General features: G+C 38.2%; 1 protein-coding gene across 17 annotated transcripts in view; it reads left to right on the top strand.

Annotated features, from left to right (window-relative positions):
- The window catches only part of DST (dystonin), a 293,815-nt gene that overhangs the window by 36,318 nt on the left and 238,675 nt on the right, over window positions 1-18,822 (top strand). The window lies entirely within an intron of this gene.

Below are 18,822 nucleotides of genomic sequence, written 5' to 3'. Positions count from 1 at the left end.
TCACCAGTGTGTGACAGGCGCTCTCGTGTGTTTAAAAGTCGCTTTTCGAGTGCAGTGCGGACACAGTGATTTACATCTCGATGTGTTTTCGTATTTAAAGCTTCTGCTTTTCTTTACCTTTTTATTTGTTTGTTTATTTGGGCTAGGGCAAAGAATTAGCTTAGTTCGTGTAGAACCTGAGTTTTTTCATCGAATGCAGAAAAATAAGGAAAAAGGCGTTTATCATGACGAAGATGCACGCAGCTAAATTCATCTTGCTAGAGATGTAAATTACATTGATTTCTTAAGCATCGGGATGGAAGGGACGGTTTTGGATGATTCATTGCTGTTTTTCAGTACATTTGCTAGTACTAAATTTGAAGAAGCTTATCAAAAGTGTTACAGCTCTGATTTTAATTCAAGTGAGAAAGGGAGTTAACTGTTCATACTGAACCTTCATCCCTGAAATAGTTTTTACAGCATGTCACAGTATATGCTGACATTTGCAGTGCTGAGTCCTTTTGTAATGTTAGGGAATAAGATGCTAGATTTCATATCTGAAGTTTTTCAGCTGTATGTCTTCAGTCAGTCCTGAAGATTTTTGTTAAATGGTTTCCACTGATGGGAATGGGAGTGGCATAGTTTAAGACAGCTTGATTTGAAGATACTGATAAGTAATTTTATTTATTCTGTGTTGTTAGTGGTAGTATTTGAAAAATAAAGCTTCAACAGATGGTTATTTTGACTATGAGAACTTGTTGGGTGTGAGTGTACTTTATACTGGTGTCACTTGCAATTTCATGTGTCATTAACAGTATTGACTAATGACTCCTTTGTGTCTGTTGCCCATTGTGTCAATGCAGCTATCGAGCATGTGCACCGTTTCTGTACTGAAATGCATTAGTACATTTCAGTTGAGAAATAATTGCCATTTGATGGTTGCCATCATCTTCAAAAGCACATCTTTATTCCATTCTCTCCTTTTTTTAAATCATCAATTTATATGCAGCTGATCTGATTTTTGCAAAATTTTGGAGATAGTGGACTGTTTACTTTGTAAATAACTGCTGAATAAACTTGTTTTTCTCCTTTGGATTACCTTTTATTTCCTGCTAGAATTAGGTTTAATAAGGTTCCTTCTACTACCAATTACTTGCTTATAAACCTGGGAAAGAGATTAGGCCTAATTTCGCCTGTTTCAATGGGAGTTTCATCAGGAAAAGAACTGAAAGGTTTGATTTTTTTTTTTTATGTTGGGGAACAGTAGGATTTTAATTAAATAAACTCTGAAAACTAATTTACTTCTCTGTAAGAAATAAAGCACATTCTGAAAGTATTTGAGTATATCATATTGTGGGAGTAACACAGAGTCCATTCACATGCTATTTTCAGTGACAGCCAAAACCTGAAATTATACAGAAGGATCCAATATGTGCTGTCTTAGTTTTTAATGTCTTATTTGGTATATTGGTATGCTGTGTTTTGCTGCTCGAGGTAGACTTTATTTAGCCATCTGGAGCAAAGGTAAAGATTTGGACTTGTTTTAATTAAGATATATTGGAAACCTGGAAAACGCATTACTTTTTAAAATGTGTTTTCAAGCCAGTCATGATTTCCCATTTGAGTCCCAGTAGTATGACTTCACTACAGTGGTTGTTGTTCTGATGACTTGCTATGGGAGCTGATCTAATCAGAAAAGAATTGCTACAATATAGGCTTTGAAGAGGGAGTGCCATTTCTCTGAATTTCTCAGTTTTGTAAACACCTCCTTTAGTAAATTCTTACTCAAATGTGAACTTTGTTGACTTTGTAAGATGAGCTTCAAGCTATAATTTTAAAGCTGATGGTTCTTATTTTTTTTTTTTCTTTTTACAGTCTGCAGAATGCTTCATACTCATCTAAGCCATTATCAGGGTGCCAAATTATCTATGTACCAGCTGTTGAGTACTGTAACTAGCAGAGTCAGCTGTACAAAACTCGTTGCCTGTCTTGGAAGGCTTGGGATCGTATGATGCCACATCATTAAGATGTTCAGGCAGTTTGATTTAGGAAGATAAAAGCTGCCCTTTTCAAACAGAAAAATGAATTTTTACTCTTCCTCTGTTTCTGTAGCCAAAGTAGGCTGCGGATCTTGAAGATCATGCAATACCAAGTACCTTGTTGCTTTAACGGTTGAAAGCAGGATATTTGTGTGTCTCCAAATTCTGTCTGCTGATCATGTCTCTTGCTGTGACAGTAAATAATTAGGCAACTGTTTGCTAAATCTGACATACCGCAGAAGTGCTGTTTTCTATGGGAGAAGAGAGTGTTGTTTTCTGATCCATGGTCAGCTCAGTTGCTGGCTGTCAACCTTTTTTTTTTTTTCTTCCTTGATTAGTAATTATTTGGCAGTATTTCTAAAGCATTTTGATGGAGGAAAAGAAGTCACATTATCTCAGATGTTTTAGAAATCAGGTTAAATCAAGCTACTTCTTCAGGGGAAAAACCTGTTTCTTTGTTGGTAGCACCTCTAAAAATTTGAAGGCAAACCTTTATTATGAAAGTGGCAATAAAACATCTAGTATTGTTTATCTGTAGCATTTTACGCATTTCACATCTTGTTTGTGACTGAATAGGAAGATGAGAAATCCTACAAATATTTGTTAATATAACTAAAAATTAAACTTTTTCTGAAAACTGTATTTGAGTTCTCTAGGAGGTTGTAAAGAACTTAAAAAATTATTCTTGGTGCTCTGTAAGTTACCTCACCATTGCCTGGGAACAAAATGTAATGAAATTGTTAGTTGTAGCCTTCTCGTTAAATAAGAAAATGTCCAATAGTATTTCATATATATTTCATTTTTAAAACATTAAATGCCATCTCTGTCAGATGGCAGAGGAATGCATTGTTCCATGCCATTATTATTTGAGTATTAGAAGTCTGAATATTATGATTTTAAGCTGTAAATGCAGTATGTTCATTAGATTTCGTCTGCTATAAATCTGAAGTAATAAACTGAGAATCAAGATATGGATATATCATCCCTCTGAAATGGTCACTCTTTCATGTATTTTTCAGTTCAGGTAGCAAACTTTCATTTGAATAGCAGTTGCAACAACCGTTTTCTGAAAGATTTTGAACAATTATGTAACTAGGTTGTCTCCATTTTGACATCATTTTTGATATGGGCACATCTGTTAATGACAGCGTGATTGCGGTATCTGGAAAAGAGCTAATTCATGGAGTTAAGTGTTGACTAAATCGTAGTTATTCAACAATGTTCTTTTAACTATGCAAGCCCTTAAAATTTTAAATATATAGGGTTATCTGGGCTCTGCAGAGCTTTTAATGTTCTAGATTTATGCATCTACATCTACAGAAAATTCAGCTTGACGTGGCTGCCCGTGAAAAATACAGTCTTGCAGTTCAGGGTTTTCACTAAATTGTTGCGAATGCTAGGAAAGGTGTCACATGAATGTTTTGTTTGGAATGGGTGCCTGATTAGTGCTTCCTTTGGCTACTTTGGGCTTGCTGCATAACCCTTCCTTGTGTCTGTAGGAAGGAGGAGTAAGTCTGGAACTGGGGACAGCGAAACTCGGGTGAGGTTGTTAAACTTTCGTGCATTCTGTTTCACTGTTGGTGTTGCTCTCCTGCTTTAAAAAGATCTGTAATACTACGCATTCAGCTGAAGCACAGCGAACAGCTCTGGTTCTGTATTCTGAGAACAAAGACACTGGAGATGGGCGAGAGCTAGCAGGTCATCTGATGCATTTTGTTGCCTGTGTAGGGTTCAGAGACAATGTAATTTGTTCTAATGATTGATTGAGGTTAGTGTCAAGTAAAGCTGTTCTGACAGTAGGGACAGGTTTTGAATTAAGATAAAAACAATAGATGCCTGTTGTCCAGCTCCTTTGAGCTGACTTCAGGAAGGGAGCATTTATGCAGAATGGTTTTTATACATCTGAAAATGAATTGCTGCTGCATTTTAGGAATTTGGAGACTCCTAAATGTGTTGGGTATCAGATTAGTCCAGGGATATTCTTCAGAGAATATCTTCTTTATAGAGCAAAGACAGGAGACACCATGACAGATGCTCTTGGCTCTGGAATATGCGAATTTCTGAGTTTCCTTATTTATGCTTTGAAGTTGGGGACCTGAATTTTTAGTTAGCAGAAATCTTGCTCTTCTGGGCTCTTGGCTATGAACTAATTGGATCTTCTGCTTCAGGGTTCTGATTTTGAATGCAGAAGGAAATCCTGAAGTGAGTAATTGATTAGGTAGTTTCCACTATGGATGGTTTTCTTTGACCTCTTTCCAGATACTGGTAGTATCTGGCCTTCGGCTTGATCACTTTTAAATTTTGTTTTTCAAATGGGAAAGTTATTTTGGCTGACTAGTGGGCATGTGTGGATTATCCAGCTGTGCGTCACCTAATCCTTTCTTTGCCACTGTGCAAATCTTCAGCAAGACAACACTGTTGTTTCCCATGTTCCTAGCATACTTCCTACAACCGGTTACCTTCCTGGGAAGGAAGAATTGTAGCCAACAGAAACTGTCTTCAATTAGGGATGGAAACATAATAGCTTTTGTGCTGCCTGAAGTTGGACAAAATTAATGGACAGCTTGGGCCACCTAAAAATGTAAAACCTGCAGTTTACTCTCTTTCAACATTCCTCTTTATTAAGAGTGGAAGTTCTGACTTTTGAAGGGCTTGGAGATGGGATGTTTTCCTGAGTACCTTCATCCTAAATATGAACCAGATCTTGCTGATTTGACTTGTATGAGGTCTTCACTTGAGCTAAGTTGAAGAGGTCTTGGAGTAAAATAAGAAGAACTTGAATATTGGGCAATTCTGTGAGGTTTGTCTGTGTAAAGGCCTTGAGATTCGGGTAGCACTTTCTGAAGCTTAGTTTGATGGGATACATAAGCTGCAGCTGCTTCTCCATGATTTTAATAGGTACCTGTTTGGTTGACTAGGGCAGACAGAATTTGGCTATTGATTCAAATATCTTTGGTATGTGAATTGGAGCGGAGATCAAAGGTCTGCTTCGTTGCTTTCCTGGTACTTCCCAATTCCCATTGAGTCAGCAACATCTTTTAAATAGAGCTCATAGGAATATTCCATAATTCTTTTTTTAGGATGAAAACCAAGAGATGGTGAAGTATGAGGAGAGAAAAAAGGAAAATAAATTTCAGTCACTATTGTGTTAAAAGGCTTGTTTTGTCTCAGTTTATATTTTTGGTTGAGGTGTTAGTAATTGTTTTCTATGATCTACTTGGCTTATTTCTAGTGGTATTTTGCTTGGAAACCAGATTATGCTGTATTTTTTTCCCCTACGCTATTTAAAACACGCCTGATTTGAGGAATTTATTCCACCATTTCAGCATGTACTTGAAATTAAATGCTTTATAAAATAAAAATGGGCTTATTCACATGCTTGAATTTAAGTGCAAGTATTTTATAAGTTCAGGCTTAAAATAATAACGTTTTGTAAATGTCAAATATGAATGCAGCTTATTGCTGCATGCCTGAAATGTTTCCTGTAAAACATCATTAAAGCCGTTTAATTTAACAAAGCCTTGTTTTTCTGTAGTGGGTGAAAATATTCATGTACTGAATGCTTCCAGTCAACCCAGCTTTCAAACAGGTGAAACAATGCTTACAAAGACACTTCAGTCTGCTGGTTAAATCCTGAAGGGCATGTTAATAGCCAAATTTTACAAGTTGATCTGTGTAGGCAGCCTCGGTGCTTTTGTGGGGAAAGACTGGCTTTGGAAACCCACCCACGCAAGGCTCTTCCCAAGACTGGGGCCCAAGTAATAGTTCATCCTTTGATAAGGCATATTCCTGCTAAAATCAGGCCTCCTGTAGGGTATTGCAATTTGGCTGTAGCTGCTTTAAAAGCAAGTCATTGTGTTCCTGGATTTAATTTTATTTTATCTGGTACATAATTTTGCTGTGAACTTTTAATCTATTAATTCCTTGGATTTTGTACAAGATGACAATAGCTGCCAATGAATCTGTCAAAGGGTGAAGATTCTAGGCAAATGTATTGAGGGTTAAATTCTGCTCCTCGCAATCACACAATTAGTGTAACTATTTCTGTAAGACGAGGAGGATTAGTCCTCTGATGGGCTTTCCAGTGGCATAGGCCAAAATCTGCTCTTGATTATAGCCACATGGCCCTTTTGAACTTGGTTTGCTTTTATACATATCTTCATTGTTCAGCTTCATAGTTAACATGTGAAATTACAGTATTTAATGATGTGTTCTGCAATGCATATAAATACAGATCAGCAGTTAAGTGGGGTTCATAACCTAATTGTGTTGGAAAACTAAATTAGTTTGGCCTGAGGTTCAGGTATCCAGCTATCTGACAGCTATGACACTTGGCACCATGTGAATCTAAAATTAGTAGAGCTCTTCTATACTGGGATTAGAGAAATGTGTGTATGTTTTAGTTCACAAAATGGGTAAAAGTCTGACTCTGTACACAGCTTTCAGAGGCATGTTTTGGGCAGTTTGCAGATGAGACTATAGGTGAACAGAGAAGTTCTAGAAAGTCTCTTGCTGGGTACTGAAATGGATATCCTGTCAGTCTGCTCACAGACTCTGCTTCTGCCTGATCAGATTACCCTCTGTGTGTTCCTCATGTGACGAGTCTCCTAGGCACAGTAGAAGCAGCATTAGAAAATGAGTGTAATCATTTGGACAGACATTTTGCAGTAATAATAATGATAAAGCATCCTGAACTGTTCAAGCAAAACAGCTTTTTTTGAAAGAGAAATGGCACTTGCAGTGCTGTGGTTTTTATTCAAACAAAACTTCCGTTAATTTTTGTGGGAGTCAGGAATTTAGCTATTGATGTTAATAAATATTTAATGCTTTAAATTACGTTGCCTTTAGATAAATTTTTAATTTCGAGATAAAGGGTTTACATTACGTCCTAGGAATTAGGAAATGACTAGAGTACTTGTCTGGAGAAGCCACTGCTGTGTAGTTGTATGTAACTTCTGGGAATAAGGTATTGTTGCTAAGGTAGTTATGGTTTCAGAGTAGGATATTTTCAAAAGAACATATAGCAATGTGATTGCCAGTCCCAATGACCTTTAATAGCAATTAGGTTCTTCCCTGCTGTTTGTGCCTTGGAAATTTTCCTCCAGTTACTGTATGTTCATTATTGAGATCCACCTGATGTTGAAAACTATTTCATAATAGCACTTATTACAGATTAGTTCTGCATTTAAAACTCAGTTTTTGAAAGGTTTTAAAGATGAAATCTTCTCTGGTGGAAAATTAATCATAATTTTTAGAAAGTTGATTTCTGAATTAAGAACATACATTTCAAACATACTGAAATTTTCTTTGTAGAGCAGATGTGTTACTTAGGCTTTATGCCTTCTACCCTCTTCATTCAGTTTTTAAGAAAACAGTTGCTGAGAAACATTCGTTGTGGTTTTGGGTAGCTTTTTTTTTTCATTTTTCTTTGCTGGAAATTTTTGTCTAGCTCCAGTTTACACTGGAGTTAAAGCAGCATTTGGCTCAATATCTCTTTAAAGTAGAGAAGAACAGACACAGATGAGCCACAGGAAGAAAGCCAAAGTTGATTAAGTCCCTTGATGAAATTACCTTATAATTTTACCGTGCTCAACAGGATACTTTTACATTGTATTTTTGTTTCAATATTTTAAAATAGAGCCCTCGTTAATGAAGTCCATATACTTCTTGTGAGGCCAGATCTATCCTACCTCTGAGAATATCCACCCAAATTCTCATTTTATGCTGTTGCAAATTGTATTAAATGAAATCACATTCATTCTCATAGACCTTGTATGTTTCTACTTAAATTGTACATTTATTTTTGCTTTCTCATGGATATACATTTCCTTCAGATCTTGGATTACGCTGAGTCCAGCCATCCAACATGCTGTTTAAAGTGGGTGTATGGTAGGACTGAGCCGCATAAACCAATTATAATCTAATTTATAAAGATTATATTAGTGTCCTAGAAACAATACATGTTTATGCCTTGATACTTTGACTGTCATACTGAAGCATTGCTTTGGGAACCCCATGATACTCAGGAGAACTTAAAGAATTAAGTTTACACTTTGAGAGCTTGTGTGTCTCTGCAATAATTTGCATTTTAATACCAAATATAAGGATTGGATTAAATAATAAGTGAGGGATCATCTTTATTCTAAGCTTGAAACGTACTTTGAATTTGGTGCCCAGATTTTTGTAACCATTTCAGTGGCAACACCGTGAATCATCTGTTGGAGGTCTGGGTGTATGACTAAATTGTTGATGGATCTTTGTATAATTTGTGCTGGATGTTGGATTTATCTCTTTGTGTTTCCCCATCTAATACTCCTTGAGTCTACTCACTTCTGATCATTTGGCTTTTTAGGGGAATACTTCTTCATTGGAGGTCGGGGGAAACTTGTTTTTTTAAGAAGACTTTGTTCCTAGCATCCAGAAGACCCAGTGCGATTCTGTTACTCTACCCTTGGTTCCCCTTTCTTCCTTCCTTCGTCACTTTTAAGTTAAATTTTAGCTGTAGGTTGGATTCCTTGTGGACCTGCACCTACAAAGTGCAGGCAGAAAATGGGTTTCCTTTGAGGTTCTTCCTGTGGAGTGAATTGTACTTCCTTGCCAGGCTGGCCCCTTCCCTCTCATGGTGGAAAAAGGGAAGGCCTCTATTCCATTCACCTTCTGCCTGCCACTGGCACAGAGAGCACTCTGGAGCTCTGGCTCTAGTCCTAGGAAGCAGTGTGGGCTTCACTCCCTGAGCTGTAGTTGAAGCTGTAGAGATATCTTTGAGATCTTTCTTATCATAATGTAATGTAAAAACTGTGTGTGTTGAATGAGATTTCTCAGGCTATGTGGCCATGTGCTGGTTCCTGCTGTGCACTTGAGTTCCTAGAGTCGGGATCAAGCCTGACTGGGACTTGAGTATCAGGTCGTGCGCTGATGTGCTTGTGTCCTACTGTGAGCGAAATTCCACGCTAGTTTAATCCCTGTCAGGGAAAGTGCAGAGAGAGGGAACACCACCAAGGGGACAGACAATAGCATGATCACTTCTGAAATGACTGTTTCTTTTGCTCCTGGTTTCACTACTCTGGCTTGCACCTGGATGTGTGAGCATTGCTGTTCAGGGTGAGAGAGTCAGTCTGGTTTTGCACTGCCAGTGAAAGCAAATGCTCCCACCCTGCTGTGTGCAACCAAGTTAATTATGAAATGCACTGAGATGTTTTCTGCATCTTAACTGTAAGATGTTAACTGTATCTTAACAAAGATTTGTTTTCTATGTATTGGCTTAATGACTTGGCTGATAAATAATTTTAAGTTGATTTATTTTCTTTTTTCTTCTGAGTAAATAGGTTATCACAGTATTTGTCTTGATGACTAGCAATTAGTGTTAACAAATGGCTCAGATGCTATATGAAATAATGGAGTCTGCTTGCAATTTGATTTTGTCAGTCTAGCAATATGCAAAAGGGAGTCTAATTAACATTTTGTGTATTTTCATAAGGTTTTTTTTGGTTATAATGTTTTTACTTCTATATTTCAAGATTAAAATCTCAGCTTCTCCAAGTTCTTTCCGTGCCAGGGTGCTAAAGCATTTAATGGCTGTACATATTCTTCAGTGCTCCTACTATTGATGTACTTTGTGATGTGAGGGTGATTGAATGTAGTACTTTTGTTGCATTACTGTTTTATGTAGTATATCTTTGATATACTTTGATACCTTTTAGGTAGTTCTTGAATACCAAGTATAAGTTTTATTGATCTTTATGCAGTTAACAGTTTTCCACTGATGGTCTTGGTAGTTCAGAGATCCTTATATTCTGTTTTTAATTTGCAGGGTTTTTTTTTTTTTACTTTTTGTTTTAAATTCCATTTCCTATCTTGTCATTTATAATAATCCTTCTAGTTTCCATAAGTGAGTTTGAGTCTTAACATTTTGGAGTTCTCCCAATATGAACACATTGGTATCATCAGACAAGACTGATTTTTTTTTTTTTTTTGTTGTTGTTGTTGTTGTTTGCTGTCTTCTCCAGCTCTTTAGTAAATGTAGAATGCATTGTTGACTTCTGGAAAACCATACCATTCTTCTTACATTGGAAAACAGCCAAAATTCAGGACTATTATTCTGTAAGTAGTTTTTCAGGCTACAAAAGGATTGTGCACTCTATCCTAGTTGGTTTTAGTTAGCTTTTGTAAATGTGTCAAATTTCCTTTTATTTACATGTACACACACACGTGTGTGTATATGTATCTACACAGCCATACACATAGCTGTTTTTGTTTCTAACTCAGAGGAAATCAAACAATTATGGAGGAATTTGGTTTATCATGACAGAAATTACCGGAACAGGGAAGCGGCGAAGTCACCATTCCTCAAGGGATTTAAAAGACGTGTAGATGTGGCATTGGGATCATGGTTTAGTGGTGGGCCTGGCAGTGTTAGTTTTAAGGTTGACCTCAGTGATTTTGGAGGTCTTTTCCATTCTATTACAGAACATTACATTACATTACATCACAGTTTTCCATTACATTATGAGTGTTGCTCCCAGTATTTTAGGTTTGGTTTCTTTGTTTGTTTAACTTGTGTTTTCCAGTTACTCTTGGTGGAACTGATCAGAGCTGCACCAGTAATTTCTCAAGATTTTAATTTATTTCTTATGTATTATTTGGATAACAGTGCTGTATTTTAGTGTAGGTTTTTGTAAACAGGTTTTTTTTTTTCCTCTGATACCTTAAGTCTGTTCTGAATTTCTAGTTAGTTGATAGTAGATGACTATGTAAGCTGCTTGTAGTGGATGTGTTTAGCTTTCCTGTCTACATAATTTATTCTTTGAGACTTCTTCCTGTGATGGAACTTGGTAATTTTTCTGTAAAGGAGGCTGTAGGGAAAGGGAAAACAAAATGTTGTCTTAAAGCCTAGGTCCTTTCCTGGTAAAGAATTCATTCAGATACTTAGCCTTTACAGTGGCTTTTCTAGTCTCATTGTCTCCCTGATTCTGGTCATCCATGAACATGTGCATTATTGTCTGATTTTTGTATCAACATGCTTCTTTACTTTTGATAGTTACTAAGTCTCCTGCTTTGTTTGTTATCCTGATTTTTCCCACCATTGTTTGGTTAGGGCTTCTATCTGACTAAGAATTTTGCTATGCCAGAAACTTTTCCTGTAGCATTTACTTGCTGGCATTGGACATTTAGCCTACTAGCCTTCTGGTACCAGAGTAAATTACACACCCAATGTTCATGTTAAAAGGGACCAACATTGCGATCTCTTTCCTTTTTTAAAAGTTACTTTATAACTTCCCTCCATTATCTAGAAATGTCTGTGGTACATCTAACAGATGGGAAAATTTTAGAAAAATAGGGGCATGTGTGTATTGTAAAGCAAAAATTTCCCTTAGTATCTAATGTTTTCTCATTTTATCCTGCTAAGGATATGTATTTAGTCAATGGAGCTTTGGTTTCAGTTCTCCTGTTTCTCTGTGACTTACCTGTTATGCTTTACTCTGTTTTATAAATATAAATCTTGGTTATTTTTAATATAAGTAATTTAAAGATACTATTATTGGCCTTTTTGAAATCCAACATAATTTTTGACATTTGAAATCTTAACTGCATTAAGATCTCTCACTGTTTGGTAGCCACATATTGATCTTCTAAAATTTCTCTAAAACTTGAACAAGAGGACATATGGAGTGAAATCCTCACTGTTAAATGTTAGTCATCCCCAGTCTTGTCCAAAATACTGACAGTACATTCTGTAATCATGCAGATAATGTCTTGTTAAATTATATCTTGAGACAACTGATCAAAACAAAGACTGAATCATGATTTCAAGATTTAACCTTTTAAAATTAGCAGTATTACTTTTTTTCTGATTTGGAAGGCACTAATGGCATGTTTATGAACTTTATATTTGCCTCTTCTCCCAATTGTCTTGCCCATGCTGAATGTTTCCTGATGGACACTGTCGTCTGCTTTGTGAAGGGTGGCATCCTTCATGATCTGGTTCTTCCTGTGAGTTTGTAAACAGGAATTTTCATGTGTCAGTTGCTGCTGATATTTTTAGTATGACAACAATTTTATCTGCAAGCGGAGCATTTTATCTCACATGTTGGGCTTTTGGCATCAGGGTAAAGCTATTTTTATGTTTAAATTGGTATCACAGTTGCTGTTAGTGTTGGTTTTGGTAATGGGCTTGAATGTCCCAGCCCACCCCGCTGGGCTCCCCCAGCATCCCACAGTCTGGGACCCCATGTCAGCTCCCTGGGAATGACCCTCCAGTGATTCCGCAGCAGGGCTGGTCTCCAGCTCCCCACAGCCAGGCACTGCTGGGTTCTACCTGTGGGCCCATGGTCTGGCTCAGCCTCAGCCCATGCCCAAGGAGGCTCCCAGTGCCCAGAGCTGCCCTGGTATCCCTGGCTGGGCAGTGGGATGGGCCCTGGCTGCCAGACCTTGCCCTGCTGCCCCTCCATGAGAAGAACCCACCACCCCCAGCACCATGACAGTTCTGTGCAGACCCATCTTTTGCTTCACCTATTTGTTTGTCAATACTGTATAATTTCTTCACTTGTAATTTTGTCCTCTCTCCTGGCCTCATGGTATGTGCACGGCAACTTTTCCTATTATAGTGTGGTTTACACCTGCCTGGCTTTCTGTACCTTCCTGGCAGGCCATGTTATATCACATCTTGTTTAATGTGCTGCCTTTGTGTGATGACTTGACAGAAAGATCAAATGTGTGCTTAAACATAATGGCTTTTATTATTATCATTCACAGTGCTTAATTGCTTTAACCTAACAACCCAGTGATGGAGAAGTACTAACCATAGAACAAGTTCATTGCACAACTTAAAAGGTTCTGAAAAGTGACTTTAACAAGACACTGAGAAGGTGGGAAGAGCTCCCTTAGGAGCTAGGAGAGGCTCACACTTTATGCATAAGTATTGCTAGTTGGAAACATAATTAATGTTTGGAAAATACTGTGATTCTTGTAAGAAATGCTCTGCAGTGTGTTGTTATGCTGATTTAATGCCTACCCCTCAGGCCACCCAGTGCAAGCAAAGAAAGCTCATTTGTCTGGTCCAACCAGGAAATTAAGTCTGAGAGGTACCAAAGCCTTAATGCAAACTCAGTGATGTTTAGCAGTATGGGCATATGTAACAAAATCATATAGAAGACAAAGGACAAAATCCAGTCCTAAATCCTGCCTAAGTTGGGATATTTCATGCAGTGGTCCAGGTTAGCTGCTTTCTACCACTGCCATCTTCTTTAGGTAACTGAATTTATGAGTATTAGTGTATCTGTGTCTTCTCAGAAATACTTCATTCCCAGGGGTGATGCTCTTTTCCTCTGCCTAGGGTTCACTGTATGCCAAAGGTCAGATAGCAAACTGCCTGAATGTTTTCTGTGGCTTACTAACCAGGGAAACCTAATCCAAAACTGAATGCTGCTTCTGTATGAATTTGCATAAGAATAACAGTGATTTGAGTGTTTGAGAGTTAGGGGTAATTTTAGGCCTCTCTGAGCAGAAAGAGTTTTGATTATCTGCAACCAGAATGACAGGAGTTTTTCTGCTATTTGGTTAGGAATATAATGTTTTTCTTTTAAAACTGAGTTACTGGGTGAACATGTAGGAGTAAAAAGGCTGAAAGGAAAGCAAGTTGTAGATTGGCGTGCAGGAGAGAAAAGTGTAGGTTCTGGTCTTTGCCTCTAAGGTTGTCATTGCTTTTTGTTCATCTATGTTTATATCCATAAAAAATTCAAAGGATAGAATGAAACACTGAGCTGTACTCTACAGTATGGTGACACTTCCACGAAGAACCAGAGCCAGAGAAATTCCACGAACTTATTCCACCGTGACAACCCATATAAAATGTGGAGCTGTCAACAAGAATACCAAGAGAGGTTATGATACTGCCATTTGAGGATGTAACTAACTTCATTGAAAGCACTGATAGTGTCCTCCACTCTGTTGAGAAGACAGGATCTACACAGTGATCTGTGATAGGAACTCTATAAAAATTCCAGTAGGATCAGATGTTGGCAGGCAGCCTGAGCAGGTTTTATGAAAACAGCAGTGAAGATTTGGAAGATAACTGAGATTTCCCTTGTCCATAACACCTTCTGTGCTGTCGTCTGGCTAAGAAAATTGAAACTCTGAGGAACTTGGGGAGCAGTGAGCATGGGCTGCTCTCCAAGGGACAGGGGGCCCAGTGTGATAACAAGGCTGGTGGATGCGCTGCCCCCAGGGCCCAGACCCATGACATGTGAGCGGGGCCAGCCTGGGGGCAGTAGCTGATTTGGATCCCCCAGGTGTTCTGAGATGTGCCCAGGAGCCTTAAGAGAATTCTAAGGGCTGATGAGTCTGCAGCAGTGGCTGTCACTCCAGTGGGGCTAATAAACACCTTGCTGCTGAATGTCTTTGCACATGCTACATCACTCCTTCCCTCCCTGCCCAATACAAGGTTTTACTTTACAAGGTCTACTCTGTTGAGTGGTTATTTCTAATATTGTTACATGTTCCTTAAACAAGATGTCTTTGCAGAGATTTCTTTGCAGTATCCTGTTGCTTGGGAAGGAAAGTTTGAGTTGTTCAATTGGACAGAAGATGTATTTATTCTGCATACCAGTATACTTCTTTGGCATGGTCTGGATAGGAGCTGCTGTGTATAGCCAAGGATGTTTTAGTTTAGAGGAGGGGATCATCTGATAGATGAGATTGAAGTATGTGTTAAAGTATGGAAGAGATTCTTGCAGGGTCTTGTACAGTCTCATGTAGACTTCATTACTGACAGTCCTTGACTATTTGTTTCATTACAAGCAACTTTTTTTTTTTTTTTTTTTAATTACACTTTGGCTTGCCACCCACTGTAAGTTTTTCTGCATCTTGTTCTTATGTCATGACACTAAAGCTTCTCCTAGCTGTCAAAAAGCCCATTGCTGCAAGGTCAACTTGGGATCCAGTGATTTTGAAATTTATGAATCTCCCCATGCATAAATGTTGCCTTCATGACCTCATGCCAAATGAAATATCACTTGAGCTATTTTTGGTAGTTCTTCAGTGGCAAATTTCTACCTGAGTCTCCAAGCAATGGCATTTCACCAGGACCATGAAATTCCTGTGGTTCATTTCTGAATGATGAATTTTTTTTAAAACCTCCCTTTTTAGAACCACTTTTAGTACAGAATAAATAAATACATGTCTAATGTTCACAAGATTCTGATTTCTTTTACTGACTATTGCCTCTTCTGTTTGTTGTGGTATGTGGAAGCTAAGAAGGCACAGCTGTGTCTTCACAGATAATCTTAAAGTGCATAACCTAGTTAATCTTGCCAAGATGCCAGCTGTCTGGTAACCTTTTGCTCCAGCTGAACATCAGGGCTCACTGCAGAAGACCAGTTGCTGCATCTTCCACCCACTGCAAGGATAGCTGTGAAGGGGAGTAAGTGCAGCAGCAAGGTAGTGTAAACTCCAAACAGCCAAGCAATACAAGCAGTACGCTTTGGGCTGAACTGCTGGGTCAGATGTCCAGTTCAGAAAAACAGTGTTTCAGCTGCTGCTTGTCCAAGGCAGCTAAAATGGCTCTTCCATGTCTGCTGTGGAGAGCATGGTGTTGGCCAGACATGTGCAGAGGGAGTTACACTGACTTGCTTGCAATAGGGTATGAGAGTTTTGTACACTGTAATCCGGTAAGACCCAGGGCACATGATCACTTCTGCCATTCAGAAATGCCCAGCCTCACAAGCATCACGGGTTTAATACTGCCTGCCTGCCTCTGAAAGGACTGTAATTGCTGTGTGGTGTTGCAAAAGGACAAATTGCTCTAGACTAAGATAAAACGAAAGATTACAGTGCATGAGCCAATCTGTATTAGCTGCCTCATGTGCCTGCTCATGCTCAGTGGTGAAATGGGATGTAACTAACTCTTCTTTCAGCAAGTACTGTGCTTCTAGGCACATCTGACATTTGCCTCGGAGTAACTGTGATATATCTGATATGCTCTGTGTCCCTTTGTTGCCTGGCCTCACAGTACCCCACTTGTCTTGGGAAGGCATTTCCTTTTCCAGAATGCAGCAGTCAGCATGACTGATGTTTGCAAGGATTAAAGGTAAGGAGTTCAGGACAGTCATTGCAATACTTTGAAACCTGGATTAAACAGTTGAGGCAAAACTTGTTTTACGGTTGCATCAATGCTAGTAAATTAGCATGATCAGGACAATTCTGTGACACTGATGCCCACTGCCATGGAGGAGCCTTCATTCATGCTCTGAAATTCTTTTTCTCCACACTGGGGTACGGCCAAGCTCTGTTGGGAATGGTGGATGACCCATGCTCACCCTGAACTGTGCCTGAAAATTGTCTGGGAGGTGGACAGCTGACATGGGCTGAAAGCAAGCTAGAGGTATCTCCATCAAAAACCTGCTAGAATGGAGGGATTTACTTCTGCTTCCCATGAGCACCTGGCTGGTGTTTAATTTGCTAGTATGGATGTAGTCTGAAAAGTGTCCTAAAAAATTTTACAACTTTAGTTATTTTATAATTACTAGGCTATAGTAAGTGTCACGTTAATTAAGGAATCTAAATTCTGATGTCCTATTTTAAGGAGTATTCACAGTGGTAAGATTGGAAAAATTGTATGTGCAGATTTAGAGCAAAGACTTTTTATTTTGGATATCAAGCTATGGGGAGAATTTCCAGGTTAGTAAGCGTTATTTAATTTGTTATGATTTTTATTTGTTTGAGAAAGTATGCCATCTGCTTGAGTAAGAGGCTTCAATGCTTTTCCGGACCTCTTTTTAAGTTGTTGCTTTGTAGTTATGAATTCAGTTTGTGTTTAAAATGGGTGTTTTACAAGGGAGTATTTCATTGCATAGGATAAACAAACTTATGCCAAAGACATTTCAGGAAGGATTGAAACAAAAAAAAAAAGTGAATCTAAGGTTTGGTGGTATTACTACATGTTCCAAGCAATGCTTAAGAGGTCAAGAAAGTTGTATTTGAGCATTGAGAAGCTAGCAAAGCTTATGAAGTGTAGGTTAACCAAAGATGGTTGCTTTCTTCTTAGGCCTGATGGGCAAGGAGTGTGCGTAATACTTGTATGTATTTTTAATAAGATTTTCATATTGTTGGTAATAGAAAAGTTACTTGAACATTGAAATATGTCAAGTCCATGCTGCAGTTAGCTTAAGTGCAGTGGAAATGTGACTACTGGTTTAGAGGTGAAAAGGGAGTTATGAACAGTCTACAGCAGAGTTAAAAGCTGAAGCCTTACATATGAACAGTATTTGCAGACTTGTGTTGTAGTAAAAATTTGGGAGATTGTGAAATTATTATGAATTGTGTGCTGCTGTTATGTTCTATCCTGTAGCCTTTGGCAGAACTGATGATGAAAAATGCAAAAGTAATGTTGTTATGTTGATGGATTGGATTCTTCCTCATGTGTTTGTTCCAAATAGGAGTTCAGGTAATGTGAAAGATAGATCTTGTAGGTAAGACTTATTACTTCTAAAAATATAATCAATTTGTATGGAAGAGGATTTTTAATCCTTTTTTGTATTGAAGACATTAATTTTGTTTTCTCAGAGTTGAGAATAATAGACTTTTTTTTCCTAAAAATAGCTTAACTCCTTAAAGCACAATAACTGATTTAAGACTTCTTCAGAAGTCCTTCAGAGAGCACTTAATTGTGTTCTTGTGTATACACAAACCAGTGCTGTGGCTGTGCAGCATTGAATTGTCATTTTTTTAAATGTAGTGACCATATATAGTGTAAATATTCAATTGATAAGCTTCTAACAAAAGGATTTTTCTTTTCCTTCATAGCAAAAAAAATATTCTAAAATATCAAAATGGCATTTATAGTTTGAAAAGACCGCCAATAATATTTGGCAACAAAAAAACCAAAACCAGGTAATAAAGTAATGAACCTCCTAGCTTCTCAGTGGTCCTCAGGAACTGCCAGTCGCTCTCTGCTACTCAGAGACATGGGATGTGACATGCAGGTGACGGCCCATCATCAGCAAAATTTTGACAGGCTGTTGGAAAGCCGTGGTAGCCCATAAATGTTTTCAGCCACCGAGCATGAGGGGCTGTGACCTTTCCAAAGTGACATGGGAATGTGCCTTGGGTTCCAATGAACTCTAGGAAGCACGGGTACCCCTGAAATGCAGGTCTTGCTCTCTAAAGGGCCATGATCAGCACTTTCCTGGTGGGATTCTCCAGCTTCTGATATGGTTTTATGATGTGGCCAAGTACCACATAAATGGTTTTTGGACTGCATGGAGAGGAGTGTGTGTTGTCATTAGGGGTAGCTGAAAAAAAAAAAAGATCTAAAAGGGATCCTCTCATGACTGGATTTATTTATTTATTTAGTTAGTTATTTTTATACAGCTTATATGTTGATACAAGCATTTTCTCCCTATACCATGGTGGGTGGTTTTGTGTGTGTTAGTGTAGCTTGAATTGTGAAGTGTATATGTTTGGCCTGATTGCTGACATTTCTTTTTCTTATTTTAGATGTGCATAACAGTGTTTTACGCATGTTTCCCTTCTCAAACAATTTTACTTTTGTTTGGTGCCATTGCTTTGCAACAGGCATATGGTTTAGTACTTTGTAACAGATGTGTCTAGTTAAGCTGTACGATACACGGATTCTCTTTACATTAACTTTGCCCTGGACACCTAACTTTATGTTCAGACTCACTCCTTTGGCCACATTTAATTCGTCTTAGCTCAAGTTATACATTGTTCCCCAGTTTTATCTTTCCTGAAAACTTAAATTGCTCTCATTACCTTTTGGCAAGTTAGTTAGCCTAACTCAGGGGAGAGC

This window comes from Corvus kubaryi, unplaced genomic scaffold (genome assembly GCF_017639235.1).
Source record: "Corvus kubaryi isolate FWS band 111438036 unplaced genomic scaffold, C.kubaryi_AGA036_p1.0 split3-73, whole genome shotgun sequence".
In the NCBI taxonomy this organism is placed as follows: Eukaryota; Metazoa; Chordata; class Aves; order Passeriformes; family Corvidae; genus Corvus; species Corvus kubaryi.
This window is presented reverse-complemented; position numbering and strand designations above follow the sequence as displayed.